Here is a 19,399-nt window from a genome sequence, read left to right on the forward strand (position 1 = left end):
GTGTGAGCCCAGCCTCTGCTTTACAATCTCTTTCCTGCCGCTATAAATAACCTTGGCGAGAGTCGCTTCAAAGGGAAGGGCTGGCGGCGGAGAGGTGGTTTGGGGACCGAGCGGGACAGGGGCGTCCCGCTGCCCGATCCCACCCCGACGCTTTGCATAAATAAATAAATCATGCAGCAAGGGAGAGGTGGAGAGAGAGGGCGAGCAGAGGAGGTTACGCTGGGAAGCCGCGCAGCTCGCTCATCCCAGCCCCGTAGTTCGGAGGGAGTGTGTCATGTTACAGGGGAGCCACGACCAGCCAGAGCACAACGTCGCCGGAGCAGCTGACAATTACCTCTCTCTAATGGGGACTTTCATGTGCGAGCTCCTGGCCGGTCTGCGAAGGAACTGAAACTGGCAGCTTAGAAGCAAACAAAAACCTACCAGAGAACCAAAAGACTGAAACACAGGAGGAAAAAAAAAAACCAACAACCAACCCGATCAGATTCGCCCCCCCCCCCTTTGCTGCAGTTGGATCCTTTTTTTCTGCACCCCTTTTATGAGTGTGTGGTTTGTTTTTATTTTTAAAGATCCCCCCCATCCACTTTTGTCATTATTGCTGTTATTTGTCATTTGCTGGCACTGGGATCCCCTTGGACGCTCTTTTTCTATGCCTTCTGGATTGTGCTTCTCGGAGTAGGAGTGAGGCTTTATTTATTCTATTTATTTATTTATTGTTTCTCAGGACAGGGAGGGAATGTTGGAGGAGAAGAGCTGGAAAGGTGTCGGCGAAGCAGCTTTTGACAGGGGGTGTGTGGCTCCCCCCAGGACCAGCGACGGGGAGAGATGCTGTCGCCTCCCTCTCCTGCTGGGCTCGGGGCTGCCCGGCGTTTCCCTGCTTTCTCTGGTGCTGAGCCTCCTGCTGTACTTTCGGACCTCCGATCTGCAGTCCCGGGTGTCCCACTTGGAAGCGGACAGACCCACACAGCTCCCTGCCTGGCTCTCAGCAGACCAAATGGAGACAGCTATTTTGGGAAGAGTTGACCAACTGCTTGATGAGGTCGGTGTCCTTTCATTTTGCAAGTATAGTTTGCAGTACTATAGATTTTAGGCATGTGCATGCTCGCATAGTTGCATTATCTGGTTTTTTTCCTCCCTTAAAAATGTATTTCTGCACAAGTGATGCTGCTAGGTTGAATTTCCCATGCCTTCAGGTCCCTCCCACCTCTCAAACCCGCCTGGCGTTTGCTTTACTCTGCCCCAGCCCACGCTGTGGCTGAGTCCCGGCACTTTGCAAAGGGGGAAACCTCATCCCTGGTCCTGGCAGGGAGGGAAGAGCCTCCATCCCTCTCTGTTTGGTGACTGTGGGCATTGCCTGCTGAAAGAGTTAGAGCTAAAGGTTAAACCTGGGAATTCAGTGTGGGTTTGAGCTTTGGGACAGGGACAGGCAAGGCACGCCACAGCTGGCGTGGCTATGGGAGGTAACTGCAAACACACCGATGTCGTTACGGGCTGGGTTCGCTGTCGTGCCAGCCCTGACCCCTTCCATGGCTCCTGGCTCAGGAAAATGAGACACACTGGCGCTGCCAGGATAGTTTCTGGTACTGCCAGAGCATCAGTGCAGAGCATATGGCTCTGCTATGCCCGCTTGACCCCATCCAAACCCCACTGGAGCCAGCAGGCTCTTCCTCTGAGGATGGGGGAGACCTGCTGCTGAAGAAGCCTGAGCTTCAGCAGGTCAATAAAGAGGGCCCACAAGTGCAGATTTTTGTTGCTGACACCTTTTACCTTGCTGTGCTGATGCTGCTGGGGGCTGCCCGGGCTCCTCTGCCCTGGGCAGGATGAGTATCCTGCAGGATTCCTTGCCTCGCTGGGGCTTTGAAGCAGTTTTGACATGTGTCAGGAGGCAGATAGTGGCTCACGTCTCTCAACTCTCCAGGCAGGTCCACGCTGACCTGTTCCCACAGCTCTGGGGGAGGCTCTGGGCTAAGATTCAGGGCTGGGGCTGTTTCCACCCACCTCTCCTTTTCTCTGTTTACTTCAGCCTTGGCGTGAGACAGGCTGCAGAGATGCCTGGGGCTAGCCCAAAAATGGTTTGTGTCTGAAAAAATCTCATGTGCTGCTATTGCCAAACGAGGTGAGGAATGGGATGATCACAGCGGTGGCTATTGGGACCTGTCTTGAGGCAGTGCTGCCTGGCACCCGGTGGGACCTGGGGACCCCTCCACGCTTTCTAGAAGCAGTGAAGGTCTGTCGTGAGTTTAAACCTACAGCTGACAGGCTCGGCTACTGTTTACGGGTCTTGTGGGAGCAGTCCCTGAATCGACGGGGGTTTGCAGCCAAAAGCTGTGAACCTCGAGTTAGCAAACACCTTAGGGGCTGAGGGATGTGGTTTTGAGTGGCCTCTTTGGATGAGGAATAAGGGGGAGACAGGGTCCGTAGGGCAATACCCCACAGAGAAAAGCTTTTTGGGAAGGCAGAAGTGTTGCAAGTGGCTGGACCTGTGCCCCGCCGTTGCACCCTTGTGCAGGGACTCCTTCCCTGCCACCGGGCAGGGGATAACGTGCAGTGTTCCCCTTGTTGCTGCTAGCACAAGTCTCCTGGGAAGTTGAGTTTATCTCTACTAAGTGATTTGAGACATGCCACTGGATGCCTCCCGGGAGTGGTGCCCGGGGCTGGATGGCCCCAGGTCCTGCTGGCTCTGCTGGCTGCGGCACCTTTCCGCCTTTTTATAGCCCAGCTTAGCAAGGAAATGGGGCTCTCGTGATGCGCACGTGCCTGGCAGCACTGCTGCTTTCTGAGCAGCCTCTCCTGAACCCCTGGGGGTGGCCCCAGCCCCCCCCCTCCCCCCCGGCCAGTGCGGGGAGCAGTCATGGGACAGGAACCACTGCTTGAGGGGTCAGTACTTGCTCCCAGGTACCACCGGGGTTACCAGCTACCTGCTGGGCTACAGCTTCAAAAATAGCTTGGAGAAAGGCGCTGGAGCCTGTGGAGGAGCAGGGATGCCTGGCCCAGGTGTCATGTCGCTTTACACCTGGGATGGTCTGCTGCCTATGGGGGGAGGAGGGCTGGGCCCCCCAGGGAGGAGACCCTCCCTGACTCCGCTGCCCGCTTCAGCTAAGCTCCTAAAACAGCTACTTCAAACCTCCACACCTCAGCTAGAGGCACTGGCGTGGGCCAAGTGGCTCAAGGTGCAGGGTGGGGGTCTGCTGGTGGACAGATGGTGGGGTAGCATATGGGGCTTTTACTTAGGAAAGAAAAACAAATCCCTCTGGTCCTCCTTTTCATTAGGTCTGAAGTGGGACTAAGTTGGATGGGTCTCCCGGACTGGCTGGCGAGGGACAAGAAGGATGGAGAAAAACAGGAAAGATAAAGGGGAGCAGGGAAAGGATGGGAGAAGAAAAATGAGGAAAGCAAGAGACAGTGCCGAGCAGGACTGGGGGGAGAGGGGCTGCGGCTGGGCTTGCTGTGATGGACGTGAAAGCGGGATATTCATTCCCCTCTGCTCAGACCCTCGCTGCCTCTCACTGCCACATCCTTGCAGAGTTTCCTGGTGTTTCGACCTTAATGGGTTTCACAGCTGCCAGCTCAGTGTTGTCTGTCAAAAAATAAAATAGCAAAGCTTTAAAGAAACCCCAGCTTTGGAAAGAACTGATCTGAGCTGGGCAGGGAGGTGGGAGGGGAAGGGAGCCATGGGCACAGGAGCACATTTCTAGCTCTGGTGGCTGTGAAGATCAGCTGGAGGGATGTGAAGATCAGCTGGAGGTATATGAAGAAGCAAAGTCTGCGAGGGCTGATAGAGGAGCTAGCTGAGGTTATGCTCAAAACCCCTACTGCTCTGTGCTCCGAGCTGGAACGTGTGGTGCCCTCCAGACTGTGCCATGTTTGTGCCCAGGTGTGCCCTGGAGGTCCCCAGGGGTCTGCGAGCAGCCATGGGGACACCGTACGGATTGCACTGAAAAGTGAAAAATGCCTAAGTCCTGTTAGGTGCCCTTCTTCTGAACAAGCAAAAAATAAAGCAAACTGGCAGGGAGAGGAGCAGGGTTGGTTTGTTTAAGATGTTAATTCTAAGCCAGCTGGTGGGGATGTTTTCCCAGTCTTGGAGCCCAGTTTTGGAGCACCCGTGGCTGGCTGTGGCAGTGTTTCCATCTCAGTTCAGTATGAGCAAGGAGAGGGTGGCAGATGCATTCCCAGAATCAGCCTGACCAGTACTGCTTCACGCGCTACTGTGTGAACCTCTGCCTGGTGTCAGTGAATACCAGAGGGGAATTTTCTACCAGACACAAATTGACTAAGTTCTCCCACAAAAATGTCTGTGTGGAATGGGCCAGAAGCAGGTAGTTCAGGGAGAACTTTAGCTCTACATAGGAATTCCTCTGCATTTATTGGGCATCAGAAATTCATACAAAGAGCACAAATAAACTTACTACTGGCATTTGCAGGAATGGCAAAGCTTTCCAAAGAAGAAAACAAGGTCCTTTCCCATGCTGGGTAACATTCGGTACTATTTTGCTTGCCAAAAGCTCAGCAGGGTGGAGAGCAGGATGGATTCAGTGCTGCTGCTAGGAAAAAAACCCAGAATTTGTGTGCGTGTGGAGATAGAAATGTGTGTGTGTGTGTAACACAACAGCAGTTACCCTGTAAAGCCTGGGGGAAGATCTGCTGCCCCTCTGCGCTGTGATGAGTGCGCTCAGACTCTCAGGGGGGTTGTGTTGAAGGTATTTGTTGTGTCTTTAGTGATGCTGAAGGGATTCAGGGGCTGTGCCGTGGATGGGGAGGGAGCATTGATCCTCACTGCTTTCCCAATAGGCTCATTTCCCTGAGACTCTCTCTTTACTTATGCAAGCAAAGGAGGGACACCTGAAAACTCCTTTTCCCTCCCAACTTCAAGCTTTTTTTTCCTCCTTTTGCTTCAATGTCTTGAAGCATGCTGCTCAATTCTGCTTCCCAGGGTCAGCAAGATGCTCTAAGCATCCCCTGCCTCAATCTTTAGCTTAGTGTTTTCCACCCCAAAGTCATGAGATCTGCTTTTTTCTTCCAATTCCTCTGGTAGCTAAGTCCTGTTTCCTTCCAGCTGCCTGCAATCCTTGAACCTAGATGGTGTTATTTCCAAGCTTTTTGCTCCATCTAGGAGGGCTCGTTGCTTGCTTTTGCTCTATGCCACATGGTCCTGCGATTCCAGGAGCAGGGCCTTTAAGAAAAAACAGCTAAATTGGAGATAAAACAATGAGACTTAACAAAATCACCGGCCCTTGAAATCCCCCTGATGGTTGTAATAGATTATCTATTTGAGACATGTTTCTTTTAGCTGTTGGAGATAGTGGTGGGAAATGATTTCACCTCCCCGGGTGACTGCAAACAGCTACGTCTGCTAAAGAGCTATTAATCCGCCCCCTTTGAAGAAGTGCCCTCTCTTTCACCTAATCTTAAGTGCCCATCCAAAATAGGCAGGCACTTGCAAAGTTTAGGAGGTCACAGCCATGGTCCTTTAATGTCAGAAGAGGTCTTGCTTTCACTGCTCTGTCCTCTCAAGCCAGCCCTGTTCTGTCACGCTAGCTGCGAGTTAACAAAACCCACGGGAGAAGCCCGTGCTAGCTTTATTGCCCATTTCCAGCACGTGTTTCAGCCCGACCCTCCTGCCCTTGCCCTCTTGCAGACAGAGGTTTTTCCCCTTTCCTCCGCACTCAGCGGTGTGTGATGGCTCCCTAAATACACCGAGGCGCACATTTCCCACGTGGGAGCCAGTCAGCTGTGGCCCCAGTGCTGGCAAAGGCTTTTTCAGCCACTTTTGTATGTGTAGGGGGAAGGTGCAGCCGTTATGTCACTGGAAAACATGACAAGCAAGAGCAAGCAGGCTATGCTGACAAGCCGATCCTCTCTGTAAGAAGTGTTTTCAGCATTTCTGTCAGGGCAAGAGGTAGCCAGTTGCTGCTCTGGTGTTTCATGCTCTAGGTGTCCCCCAGGTGAAAAAGTAAACCCCAGATCCCAGAAAGGAGATCGCAGACGCTAGGTTCCCAGAGACCACATTCTTTTATTTTTGCTTTCAGAAGTCAACTTTGCCCTAAAATTGAATGGTTTTCTGTTGCTTGGGAATGGAAGTTTTCTCTTGGAAAGGCCAGTTTTAAAGGAAGACCCTTTCTTTCTGCTCTCCTGAGCAAAGCCAGCTTCTCGTGTTGGACCAGGCGGTATTTTGCACCATGCTAATGAGGGAAGCAGAAAAGGCTGGGAATTCGTTTTGTTTCGCCATCTCAACCCAAAGTTGAACTGAGGTCTCCAGAAGCCAAGGATTTTTTCTGTTGCAGTCAATGTTTTTTTAATAGACTGTGCAGGAAACTGAACTCCAGGCGCTCCTAAATTCCTGGTAGGTTTTGCCTCCCACTGAAGGGGAGCAATCCCACGGCACCACTGCCCTTTGTACTCCCCAGGGATATGCAGAGCTCCTGGGCTCCAGGGAGGCACCATGATGGCCAGGGATGGGGAAAATGCCCAATGCTAGTGAGTGCTCCATGGCTGGGTGGTACCGGTGCTCGGGGCGGTGCTCCCAGCCCTTTCCAGCAGCACCCGCACCTCCCTCCTGGGGGGCACCCATCCTTGAGAAGGCTATTTCAGTTGTCCCAGGTGTTTCCACTACCCTGACCCCACAGATAAAGTCATGGGGAAATGCTATCACTCCTGTTCCTCTCCCAGTCGCGCTCAAGTCCTGCTGGGTCATCACATCCCCTGGTATGCTGCTTCTCAACTTGTGTGCTGGCAGAGCAACCCAGCCAAGGCTTCTCGCAGCAAACCTGAACTCTGCCTTCCCCCCAGCCATTCCCCCTTGGCCCCTGGGGTGCCTCTGCACTTGGTGGGGCAGGGATCCGTTGCATGTTTCCTTGCAGATTTCTGTCCTACAAAGGGCCCTGCTGCAGTGTGTCAGACCCTTGCTGGATAGGAAATGACTTTCTGCTCCTGCCTGTGTGAACCATCACCCCTTCTCTGTGCTAAGCCCGATTCCCAGACATGGGAACTCTACCCAAATGTGGCAGTCTCATGTTCAGACATTTTGGTTGGCACATGTGTAGATCGAAACGGGAACGCGTATGTCTACATACCAGTGCAAGTATCCAAATAAAGGCTCCACTGTCCTATTTGTGCCCATGTTTGACCATTAGCACAAAGTGTTCGAAGCCAGGCAGTGCTGCGGAGCAGAGCCTTGCCATCTGGGGGTGGCAGCTAGATGGGAACATGCCCAAATGCAAAGATTCACATATCTGTGCTTTTAAACTGAGAAGGTAAACACAGATAAAATGCTGTATGGGAACTGGCAATTCTCCTTGCGTGAAACCCTCTCCTCACCCTGGTATCAAATCAACTCACTGTCAAAACATTTCAGTCTACCATGCAAAAAAAAAAGCTCTGAAAATATTCAATTTCTAGTCAGTCACAACAACCCTTACTGACTTTGACTTGCAATAAGGAAGCCAGTCCTTTCAAAGTGAAAAATGGAAGTGTTCCAGCCAGTTCTGCCTTCCCTCATCCCAGGCAGAAATATGTTGCTTTATTTTTTTTCCTCTCTAAAAGAAATTTTCCCTAAACCGATGCCTTCTTGCAGGAAGGTGCCCACTTACTTGTGAAAATCAAGTCATTTCTATATGATCCTGGGCATGGGCTTCTGTTGAGCCCAACATAAGGCTATTGCTTTCAAAATGTTGGCCCTGGTTGTGAAGTAGGTCAGACAATAAGAAGATGCAACTGGGATGAACAGTTGGGCTTGAGGGTTAGAAGGGAAGAGGGAGTGACTCCTTAGCACAGGCGCCCTGGCAGCTCAGTCTTCTCAAATAATCTCAAATCATTAACCAAGTGCGGCTCACAGGCATTAATGAATAACTTATTTGGATTGATTTGCATTTTCTTCACTAAATCACAGTTGTTGTAATAAAGTCTATGAGGGGTGGTGTGGATGCTGTCCCTAAAGTGCATTTTGCTCAGGACATGGGTCAATTTTAATGACTTTTCTAGTGAAGGAAGATGCAGTGGCCTCAGGTGAGGCCTCTATTGCCCCTTTAAGAGATACACAGATGGGGCCAGAGAGCAGGAGACTGACATGCTGGCACCATTAGAAATCCAAACTCATTGGAAATGAACATTTTGACATGATTCCACCTTGTGGAAGCTCTTGATAGGTTTTGTCTTGTTCTGCACTTGGAGAAAAATTAAGCTTCACAACCTCTGGAGGTTTCAGGAAATGCCGTTGCTGTTTTCAGGCCACCTTCAGCTGCGATTTTTCAGTGGGACCCTTCTGTCTGTCCAGGTGTCTCCGTGAGCATAAGGAATCTGCCGCAGAGGGGAAGACTACCTGCTTCAGATCTTCATTTTTCATCTGCTGAGTGGGTCTTCTGAGAAATGCGCCTTTCTCATGGGGACACAGTCACCTCTTTATTCGCCACTGTGGGCTCTTGATTTTGTAATGCTTGTCAGGAGGACAACATTTGGAGGCCATTACGAAACTCCCTCAGCCTGCTTCCAATCAGCCCCCACATTTCTAGTTAAAGACTATGAACTTTAATGCCTTTCTTCATTCCCAAACTGTTCTGCTCTGTCTCTCCCATCTCTACTTGGGCAGTATCCCCCAGTCCTACTTTTCCAAGAATTTGAGGCTTTGGTTTCAACGGTACTAATGAATCCTTTTGCTCTTTTTCCTCCCTTGACAGAAATTAAAGTTCCACTTGCCGAGACATCGAGAAGTTCGAGACACACATCAGCGATGCAACTGCCCAGCAGGTAGGAATCTGGGACAGCTAGCACTTTGGAAGGGCCTTTTTCATCTACATCTTTTTGAAAGCTTTTTTTAATGCTGTGTGGTATATGAATGCAAAGTTACGCATACTTGAAGTGTGCTTGAGGTATACGAAATCAATATGGAGATGTGTGTAACAAGGTGGGTACATATGTAAATACTAACTCCTCATATGACAGAAACAGCAGGAAAAGCAATAGACATCCAGGTAGACATCTAGGTAGTCAATAAAGAGAAAAAGGTACATCTAGAGGGCAAATGTTCCCAGTAATTTTAGACATCAATTTTGAAGTGGGTGGAATGGCTCTTGGGACGTGCGTCTTTCTTGGCTGATTTGAGAAGGCTTGAGACACGTAGGCTAGACCCAACACCAAAGCTGGGCAGCTAAATTTTGGTGAGCCAAAATGGCTCTGGGGTGAGAAGATTCAAATTCCCTGGTGTTATACAACTATCTGAGGCATCTTGCAGAATAACAGCCTTCTGTTAGAAGCAGCCATTTATCAGGGGGTTGAATGAAGTGGTCACTCAAGGTCCCGCTCATATAACATACAGAAATATTATGGGATTGCTTAATTGCATTATGTTTTTAATCATGCTAATATCAAAAGGCTCTTTGAGACACATCTTCTGAAGTGGTTTCAATACAATAAGTGAGAAATTGCTATGGAAAAAACATTTGTGAATGGCATTTCATTCCATTACTATGAATCATGCAGCCTTCCTCATTGTCTTTTGATGCATTTGACTGTGTAGAAAAAAATAGAGAAGTGCCAGCTACTACTCACATCCAAAGTCGATGAAGTTTTGGGAGAGTCTGAATGTGTATATCCAAACTGAGTAGCTGAAGCTCATCTTGAAAAGAAAGAGGCAGGAAAGTTGTGTCTGGATGAACATCTGAAAGCATCATTTTCATTTTCTGTGGTTTCTCCCTTGGTACTCTTTGGTGCCCAATGTGAGGTCTTTCACAGTGTCTGGTGGTAAGCATATCAAAATGTATTTAAGTATGGTCAACAGTGTGATAGTGGTGGATGAAATAATGAAGGGGTCTCTCTTTGCTGTAGGAAATGCTGTCTTGTAATCAGTGTATTTAGACCTGTGTACAGACATAGGAGGTACAGTGTCTTGTCAGACTAAAATGGATTTGTAAGGTAGCAGCTTGTAAAAGCAACAGATAAAGCTATGCAGGTTTGTGATGGAAAAGAACTAAAATCCAGGATCCAGACTTGTGGAACATTGGAAAATGCCCGATTTGAATAGTCCAAATCAGGACTGTTGGGTTTCTTTTTAGTCCCAGAAAGAAACAACAGGAACTATTTTGGTTTAAATTTAAAAGAAAAGGTCTTCTAAGTATCTCTTCTCTAATGATCAGATCAAAACTGAGTTCAACTGTTTTTAAATTTCAACCTTTTCCCTTCAATGGGAACACAAATCATAGCACTACTCCATTTTCAAGTTCCTGCCTAGACTTGACATATAAATGCCATAAAACCACAGGAATGAATATCCTCCTGGTGTTTCTGAGCCAGCTTGGAGAAGAAAACTTAGAACTTGAATGCAGAGCAGAGAAAAAGAGAGACTCACTGATTTTTGAGGCCATCTGAATGTGACTCCCTACACCGTGTTGTGATAGATGAATCACCCAAGTATTTCAGCATCAAGGTCATAATACTTGGTTACAGATACCCAACATCCCTTGTGAAGCCACAGCAGCAGTCGGTGCTGGATTTCTCATAATGCTTAAGTGCCCGCTCATTCCGTTAAGCTAATAGTATTTCTGAAGGACAGCTTTGATTCAGGAGAACAATACTAATGAATGTCTCATAAAGGTTCAGGCTTCCTTTTTACCTATCAAACTTGCTTGTCTTCATCAAATATCCTATGGATACAGAAACTATTTGTAAAAATTTCCCCCATCTTGCCAGCTAATCTGTCAAGGGAAATGAAACTATGGTCCAAAGCTGATGTTGTGGCAGGTGAAGTCTTGATTAACTTTGGGCAGTGCAGAAATGAAGGCATCTTCAGCCAGCCATTGTCTCATCTCAGACCCTTTGCTCCGGGGTGTTTCCCTTTTGTCTCCAGGCTGATGCAACGCAGACCACCTGAAAGCACTGTCGTGCTGTTTCAACATGGTCTCTCTTCCAGCCAGAGACCTTGGGAATCCTTTACCCCAATGCATTTTTTCCCTTGTGTTTCAAATGCCCTAAGGACCAGACAATGTGACCCTTGCGGGAGACCAAGGTATTCAGCAGCACTGAGAAACGCCAACATGTTGCAAGACTTGGTGCATGCCTGTTGCTTCTCACTGGCCCACTCCACCGCCTATAAACACATTATGTTCCTCACCAAAAATAAATGTTTATCAGAAGTGACATTTGAGTTCATCCTTAACTGTGAGCTAGGTCCCTGCATGGCAAAGAAGGGGAAAAGGAAGACAAGTTCATTTGCTGACCTGTTCAGTACGGATGTGGAGGTCCTGGGCAGGGTCACCCATTGCCATAGAAGAGCTTCAGGACACAGGGGGTTATAAACGTAAACGGTTTGGAAAAGCTGGGAATAGGGGAGCAAGAAGACTGTGAAGTGTGTGACTCTGCTGTGGCTATCTGAACGCGCGTGATAAGGACTGCAGGAATAACACAGTCAGGGAAACAGCGCAGTTCTATTTATAGCAAACGATAAGGAAATATAAGTTTCCTTTGGCTGGGAAGCTGCTACTTCAGATCACTTGGGCTGGGGCTGGGCGTGACTACCTGTGAGTGAGATGTCACTCCTCGGCATTGTGTTTTTTGAGCTCAGAGGTCGCAATGGGTTTCTCCAGCGGTGTCTCAGTAGGGAGGACACAACCCCCAAGGCTAGCGCAACCTTCCTGGGTAATTAATGACTCAGTTCCCTTCATCTGTATAGGTAACCTGGGTGATTCCTTCTGTCCCCAGTGTTTGCTGGACTGATCTGGGACAACTTTGTGCAGGTTGGGAAAGGGCCCCAAAGCCTCAATGGCAGCACTGACTGTACCCAGCTATTCACCACACCCAGACCCTGTGCCACGCCAGGGCCGAGTGTGGAGAGGGAGCTCACCACAGGTTTTGATCAAAGGTTGTTGTGTGCTAGGATGAGATTTGGGGAGTTTTTCTGAGGCTGAGCAGATGCTGGTGGGACCATGGGTCTGATGTCTAGGAGCAAGCCTCCCCTCATGACTTGCTCAGATGAGGGAAATGTTTCCTTTCCGTATGGGATCTGGATGTGTCTGAGAGCTCAGGAGAGCTACCTGAGGATGGAGGATCCTCTCACAGTCAGCTGACCTCCCTTGATTTCTGCCATGTAATAAAAAAATGCTGTAAGGGAAAAGCATTGTTTCAGGTTGAAAGGGTGAAAACCTAAGCTTTCCTAGTCTAATCCAGACCCAGTTGCAGATCCAGACCCTGTCCGCCTGGACAGTCTCAAACAGCCAGGGATTACCACCAAAACCCCCTCCCGCAGCCTTCCTGGCGGAGGTGGGTGCTTGTGTATTTTATATACTGTGACTGTCTTTATTAGACCTTTCCCATCTTCCTCTCTTCAGTTCCTATTTTCACAATCCCCACGTGGCTGTTTTTCACTTTGCTGGCTCTCTGCTCCAGTCTTCAATATCCCTTAAAAAAAAGAAAAGGCTGGCTCCTTTCCCTCTGCCCCCGCAATGCTTGTTTTGGTCCGGTTTCTCCTTGGGCAGGTTGGGAGCCCGCAGCACTGGAGGCGGTCAGCCGTGCAAGCAGGGAAGCGACTCGGAGGGATGCCGAATGGCTTTTCCATCCCTCCCTGTGGCAGCACTCGAGGGCAGAGGAGGGAGCTGGGCTGCGGGAGGAGGCAGCTCTGGCCCCGTGGGCTCCCGGAGAATGGGACCAGTGGTCAGAGGGAGGTTGCACAACCCACCACAAACCAGTGTGCTTTCTGCTGTTACAGGAGGCTGGTGCGGGGCAGCTGCAAGGATTTTAGCATTGGCCAGGAACTGGGGTCCTCTTGGGAATGTCTGTGAGGCTTTGCAAGGAAATGTCCCCTGGGCATTTCTTCTCATACAAAACCTCACCCACATCCCCTATCTGCCGCAGGCCAGGGTGCAGGGAAAGCCGCTTGGCCACTCTCTTCAGCTCCGACTGACCTTACAGAAATACCAGCAGGAGCTGCTGCAACTCAAAAATGTTGCTGCTGTTTCCCTTCTTGCAGGGTGGCCCGTGAGAGCGAAGGTGCAGCAGTGGCCCCAGTTGCACCCTGGGGCTGTGTGCCACATAGTGTGCACACTCAGTCCAGGCATCCTGCTTGCCCTCTGCTCGCCCCCTTGGGTACACCCCTCCTGTGCCGGCTGGACCCCTCGGCACAGCGGCAGCTGCTGGAGGAGGCCAGCAAGAAACGGCGCGGGGCTGCAGCAGGGCTTTGGCTCCCACCCAGGATGTGTCACCCAGAGCCGGCAGGGCCAGCTGGCGGGAGGCGGCAGGATTTCCCACGTCCTGAGCCCTGCCTGGCCCCGCAGGCAGCCGGCAGAGGGGAGAAACGTCGGGAAGGGCACGACATGGGCTGGCGGGGATGGCTGCAGCAGAGGCAGGCCCCTGGGCAGCGGGGCTGAGCCCCGGCCCTGCAGCACCCGGGCAGGATATTGCATCCAAGTGGATGCATCCGTTTCTCCCTTGGGATTCTTATCTCCTCCCCAAATGCCTCTGGGGAGGTGAGCCCAAAAGGGGGTCAGTGCCTGAGTCCTGCCCACTCCCCCCCGCCCCTGGCCGGGGTGCTCCGTCTCTTGCCAGGCTGTTTTCATGGCTTTTATGTTTTCTTGCTGTCATTTTTAATGCGATCCTTTTCCAGCTTGCTGGGGCTGCTCAGACAGATCTGAGGGCTCCCGTGAGATTAAAAGCCTGAACGCACTGGTGAGCCCTGAGAGGTGCAGAAGGTGTTTGGGATCCTTGGCATGGGGTGAGGGTGTGGAAAGGTCACCCCGGCTATTTAAACGCCAGCAGCCATGAGCCATGTCAGTGGCCCTGGCTCAGAGCCACGAGGAACGTGAGGTGGGAATGTGCAATGAAACACCTGTCCCTGTGGCCCTCCTGTCAGGAGGTGCATTGAACTAGTTGAAATGCTACGGTTTCATGTTTGACCCCTTTTCAGGACAATAAGTCAGCGTGGTTTTCTATGCTGACTATGCAAAAGGTGTTTTCTCTTTAAAAGTGTCTGAACGCAGCTTTTTGACAACCTCTAACCAAAAAATCGGGAAAAAGGACATTTGTCTCAAGCAGCCACTCCTTGCCAAAAGCTTTGAGCTTTCTGAATTGCCTTTTTCCATTGAATGTACTGGCAAAACCCTCGTGGCCGGGCTGGCTGGAGAGCTGAGCTCCGGAGGGAGCAGCGCCTGGGCTGCCGCGGACGGGTGTCCGGCACCACCGCAGCCAGAGCAGCACGTTGTTGTGTCAGAAAATGCGATTCGCTGGCACGGCATCCCCATGGCATGGCACATCTGGAAGAAAAATTGCAGCATAATCATTGCTTAAATACTTCTCCTCCTCCCCCCCCCTTTATAAGAAATCTCCCTGGGAATTGTATTATTCCCTGAAATTTAAATATATTCCCCCCATCCACATTTTTTGGGCCCTCCAGAGTATACACATACTTCAGCCTTGAAGGTTGCTCATGCGCCCTGGCCTGCTGGCTGTATTTTGGGTTGGGGTTTGTTTGGTTTAGGCATACTGTTGTTTCATTTGTTTTGAAGATGCAAACCACACAATGAATTCCATGGATTCTGTGAGCAGTTATGAATAGATGGGGATGAACAATTCAGGAAGAAAACAAACAAATAGTTTGTTTGGTCGCTTAACTCTCTTTCTCTGAACACGTAGGCAGCTGTGCTCTTACACAACTGCCCAGAGTGGCTCGAGGAGTCACCCCTGCCTTGGCTTTTGTCAACCGGAGGCTGCCACATCTGTGGCTGAGGGATGGTACGAGGGAGCAAGGATGCTCCTTATCCCTCTAAGTATCAACTCATCCGGCTTAGTCTGCGTTTGGGATTTAAACCGGCTTTATTAAGGAGTATTTAATTGATTTTAATGAACCTGCTGTTGTTGCCACAGTGCAGACTAGGAGGGCTCGCGTAAGTCATTAATACAGCTGCGAGCGCTGCCTGCCTGCAAAATGGCTGGAGGGGCTAGCACTTCCTTACGGTGCTACCATGCTGATAGAGTTAGGAAGGCAAAAACCTCTGCCTTTCCCTCTTTATTCAAAATATGGTTAGAAACAGTCAATGCATTAAAAAGGGAAGGTGCTGAGGCACAATAATGGGCACAAGTGCTCTGCAAGAGGGTGGCCTGTTTGTTTACACCCATCTGCTTGTTTGTATAATTCCCCCTTGCCATGTTCAGGCCTGTCTCCTGGACTCCCCAAGGCTCCTCTCTTTGTCCTTTTATGTGCTTTCTTATTTTAAACTTTTTATTTTAAGCTTTTTTATTTTAAACTGGCTGGAAGGTGGAAGGAAATTCCCGCAAACACACAGAATTGCTGCGGGTCTTTTTCTTTGGAGGCTGAACTCTCCCCAAAGGTGCAAACAGGTGAACGTTTGTGTCCAGGTGTGCATAAGTCCTGGTGGCACAAGCATTAATGTTAATGGTGCTTGCATATTATATCCCAAATGTTATATCCCAGCCCTGGATAAGCCTTGGCTGTTTGGTACAGCCATCCTCCATCCAAAACCAGGGATAAACTAACCTCTTAGTTTGCATGGTGCAGAGAAAGATGTTGAGGATTAAATGCATGCAAAAGACAGAGATTTTGGAGGGAGGAATGGATGCACAGCAGATATCCGCTGTGGGGGGCTCCAGCCTGAAGCACAGATGGATGCAGGAGAAAAGCATGGTGGCTGTGCCAATTTATATCAGGTAATGGTCCCACTGTAACCTTTACTGTCCCTGCCAGGCCGCATCTGAATAACAGGTCCAGTGGCGAATGGCACCCCGCATGCAGACCGGGGCCTGACAGGTTGCCTGTGGGGCGCCCAGGACTCATGTTGAGGGCTTCAGCAGGGAGCTTCTGCATATTTGACGGGTTTGTATACAGCTGTTTGGTAGAAGTGTTTACACCATTGCGTGCCTGTGCTTACAATGTATATGGTACATATGGGCATAAATCAGCGCCTTGACAAAGCAAGGCAAAAACATCCCAGCTGGCTGGGGAAACCCGAAAAGCACATTGCGCTGCTACTGTATGGCAACGGCTTTGATTCAGTGTGAGCATGCTACCGGGGTGGAGGATTTTTCCCAGGCCTGGGCTGTGTGCACATGGCCGGGCTGGTTTGCGTCAACTGCTGACGCATGTCCGGGCCCCGCGACGTGGGTCTCGCGTGTGCTGCCCATCCTGGCAGCTTTGCGGCGGCCGGAGGAATGAGGGTGAGTCGCACTGGCCGCGAGGCTCGACAGCGGGGCACAGTGCCCGGCGGTGTCCAAGCCCCTTGCGCAAAGCGTGGGCGCCCGCCAGCCGGCGAAGAGCACCGAAAATACCCGGGATGGGCCAAGGGAGATGTTGCAGGCGCCAAGTGGCTCACTCCAAAGCTGTTTGCAAGGGGACTTTGCTCCAGCACTAATGTCAGCTGCTGCTGTGTGCTCGAGGGCAACGGGGAACTAAAAAGCAGTCTGCTGGCCTGGCCAGTAGCAGGGATGGCTCTGTTCGGCATCCCTGTGGTGGGGCAGAGAGTGGGGTTTTGCAGCGGGGCTGTAGAGGCCCAGGAAGAGCCCTCCTCTCTGAACGTTGGGTTTTGGTGTGGTGATACCTGATTCCCTCTTGGCTCTTCCGGGCATCCGCCTGTGCCTTTGCCCCAAGGGCCAGGCTGATCCGCTAGTGCCCAGAGTGTCCCAGGGTGCAGATCAACAGGAAGAGCAGAGGGGTGGCTTTCCTTCCCCTGGATCGCCTTTCATCCCCCCTGTGCCAGGCTGGGGCCACAGGTAAGGCTGATGGTACAGGGAGAGAGGCAGCGTTTAAAAGGGAGAGGTTGCATCATGCAGGGCTGGGCGGGCTTCAGCAGGCAGAAACCTCATCTGTTAAACACATACCGCCTCCCCCCGCCCCGCCGAGGAACATTCAATCCTCTCTTTGATGGATGTCCAAGAAAATACTTCTTCCACATCCTAAACTTGTTAGCACCAGTTAATCATCTTAACCTTCTTCCCCTCCGAACACACACTCCAATGAGTTTCCCATCGCTGGCAGCTGTTAAAGATGCAGCGACGCTTTTCGCGCTGGCCTTTGCGACAGCCATTAATTATTAAACATCCTGGCTGTCCCCCAGGTGGGAGAGCAGAAACCCACATCTCGTGCTGAAGCCGCTTCAAAGTGACTGTCCAGTGAGTTGCTTTGAGGGTGAATTCACTTGATGCAGCTCTCCCCTTCCAGGAGCTGGACCAGGTCTCTGCCCCTCTGTGCACTGCCTCTTTGACATTCATAAGCATTGTGAAACATAAGCCCTGGAAAATATTTGCCTGCACTGGAGCGATGCTCCGACGTATCCCAGATTAACGTTGCAAAATGCCAGCAGCATGACAATCGGAGGGTTGGAGAGGTGTGCTCACGTGTGGGGTCTGTGCCGCGCAGCAGATGAGGGGAGGGGGCTGTGGCATGACACCTGCTAACTGGGCATCTCCCCTTCATTTCATCTGGCTATCTCTCCCGTTTCCTATCTGGAAACCCTCTTGCTGCCCATTGCATGTTTTTGCTCTGTTTCCCCCAAAATAAAGTTTTGTTTCAGGTAGGGGAAAGGCGACTCCTTGATGCATCCATCCTCTCTGCAGTGCCCATGGCTCTGGTGTGGTGGTGATGTGCCCTTTGATGCTATCTATCTCTTGCACATATGGGTTTGGGAGGCAGCCTGCTCACACAGCCTCCTCGGACCAATTCACCCCCTCGCTCCCCAAACCGAGACTGGGATGATTCCTGCTCTGCTTGCCCATCCCGTTCCAACCTGGCTGCTGAGGCTCGGTGTCTGTTTCTTCCTCATGCGATGTCTTGGGCGAGCAGCATTGCAGCCGGACTGTGCAAGCAGGAGGTAATTAAATCAGCATATTCTCCAGGGGCGCAGCTGATTAACAGCACATTTTCCCCATGCTGGGGGGCTGAGTCGTACACGGGCGGTATCAATCCATCGCTTGCCTCACTCCTCTCCCTTAGGATGTCTGGCTTTTTCTTTTTGCTTTTCTTCTTTTCCTTTCTTTCAAAGAGAAGATGAAGATTATATCAGCTGAACTGGAATCTGAACTGACAGAGCTTTGTGCGAGGGATTTGTTTATTATGATTTGGTATTGCTCTGGGCAGCGTGTGCTGGGGACCACCCAGCGATCCCATCCACAGACTCTCCTTGCCATGAGGCTCAACCAACAGCAGGTAGCGGGCCACGGGCCGTGCTTTGCCTTTGGGAAAGGGTCTTCTTGAGGCCGAACCTGGTACTGGGACGTGGCGCTGGGTGGACGTGGCCGGATCCCAGTGCTGCTCGTTGCTTGTCCTCCTCTATCATCAGCTGCTGCCACCCAAGGGAGGAGACATTGCTGGAGGCAACGGCAGCTGCTGGGAGTTGTGTGTTGGCCTCATCTGTAACAGAGCTGAAGGACACAAGGGGCTGGGATTTTTTTTCCTTTTTTATTTATTTTTTAAATTTTTGCTCCTTATTAGAGAGATTTTTGCAGCAAAAAGGGAGTAGTTATGTCTCCCGAAATGGCAGCCATTGCCTACAGATTAACTCCCCCTTAAACCCTAGTATATACAAGTGCAGCACAGATGAAAGAGAGCAGTTGAAACCCCAAAAGCACCCCACAGAGTTTGCAGGTCTGTGGCACAGCCCTGGCCACAGCGAGGGAGCCATGCCTCAGCCCTCTGCTCACCAGGGAGCGATGTACCTGGCCTCAACCTGTCCGAAACCCAGGGAGAAGGTGTGGTATTGTGAGGCTGTTCAGCATCCCCTCTGCAATGTGATTTAACATGGGCTTAAAAACAGGAAAGGAGAAGGGGAAAGAAGTGTGTTTTTTTGAAAGATGTAGCCTTGTGTTTCTTAGTTTACCCTCAATTCATGTGTGTTGTGATCTCTTGCTTATGGATGACCTGTGTACTTACAGCAAATGTTTTTTTTTCTGGGGAAACAGGAGGAGATGGGGGCTATTGGGTGTGGTTGTGAATATTTCTCTGCCTGAATTTCAAAGCCATCCTGGATAGATCCCTATGCTCTGCTATTGCATTAACCTGACTCTTAATGGGCAGGGGTCCTGGAGTTTCTTGGGACAGTGACAGGAAGTGGCTCTCAGGTCCTTTAGGAAGGGAAGCTACAAACATGTGACTCTCGGATTGAGGGCTGGTGCAGGGCATGCACTGTCCCTGGCCCCGCGTGGTTTGGCATGCATTCAGCCATTGCCTCCTCTTCCACATGGGTTTTTCCACATGCCTTTCCTATGCAGCAAACTGCTGCAGACCTCGGCCCTCATTCCTCCTCTTTGCTCTTTTTTCCCTAGAACAGTGAGGGCTTCCTGTTTTGGTAGGACTTGGGGCTCTTTAGCAGTGGCTGAGCAGCCCCAACAATTTTTTCCCAGGCGTGCATCCCTGCAGCGCATGTTAGCCACTCACCCTATGTACTTTGGAGGAGCTTCTCTCTAAATATAATGCCCT

General features: G+C 50.6%; 1 long non-coding RNA gene across 1 annotated transcript; it reads left to right on the forward strand.

Annotated features, from left to right (window-relative positions):
* Positions 1-200: 200 nt before the first annotated feature.
* Positions 201-8,741, forward strand: LOC142411443 (uncharacterized). Its single transcript, XR_012776193.1, has 3 exons — positions 201-542; positions 725-1,039; positions 8,670-8,741. It is a non-coding gene; the product is annotated as an uncharacterized LOC142411443 (long non-coding RNA).
* Positions 8,742-19,399: the final 10,658 nt, after the last annotated feature.

The sequence above is a fragment of the Mycteria americana genome, chromosome 6, assembly GCF_035582795.1.
Source record: "Mycteria americana isolate JAX WOST 10 ecotype Jacksonville Zoo and Gardens chromosome 6, USCA_MyAme_1.0, whole genome shotgun sequence".
NCBI classification, from domain to species: domain Eukaryota; kingdom Metazoa; phylum Chordata; class Aves; order Ciconiiformes; family Ciconiidae; genus Mycteria; species Mycteria americana.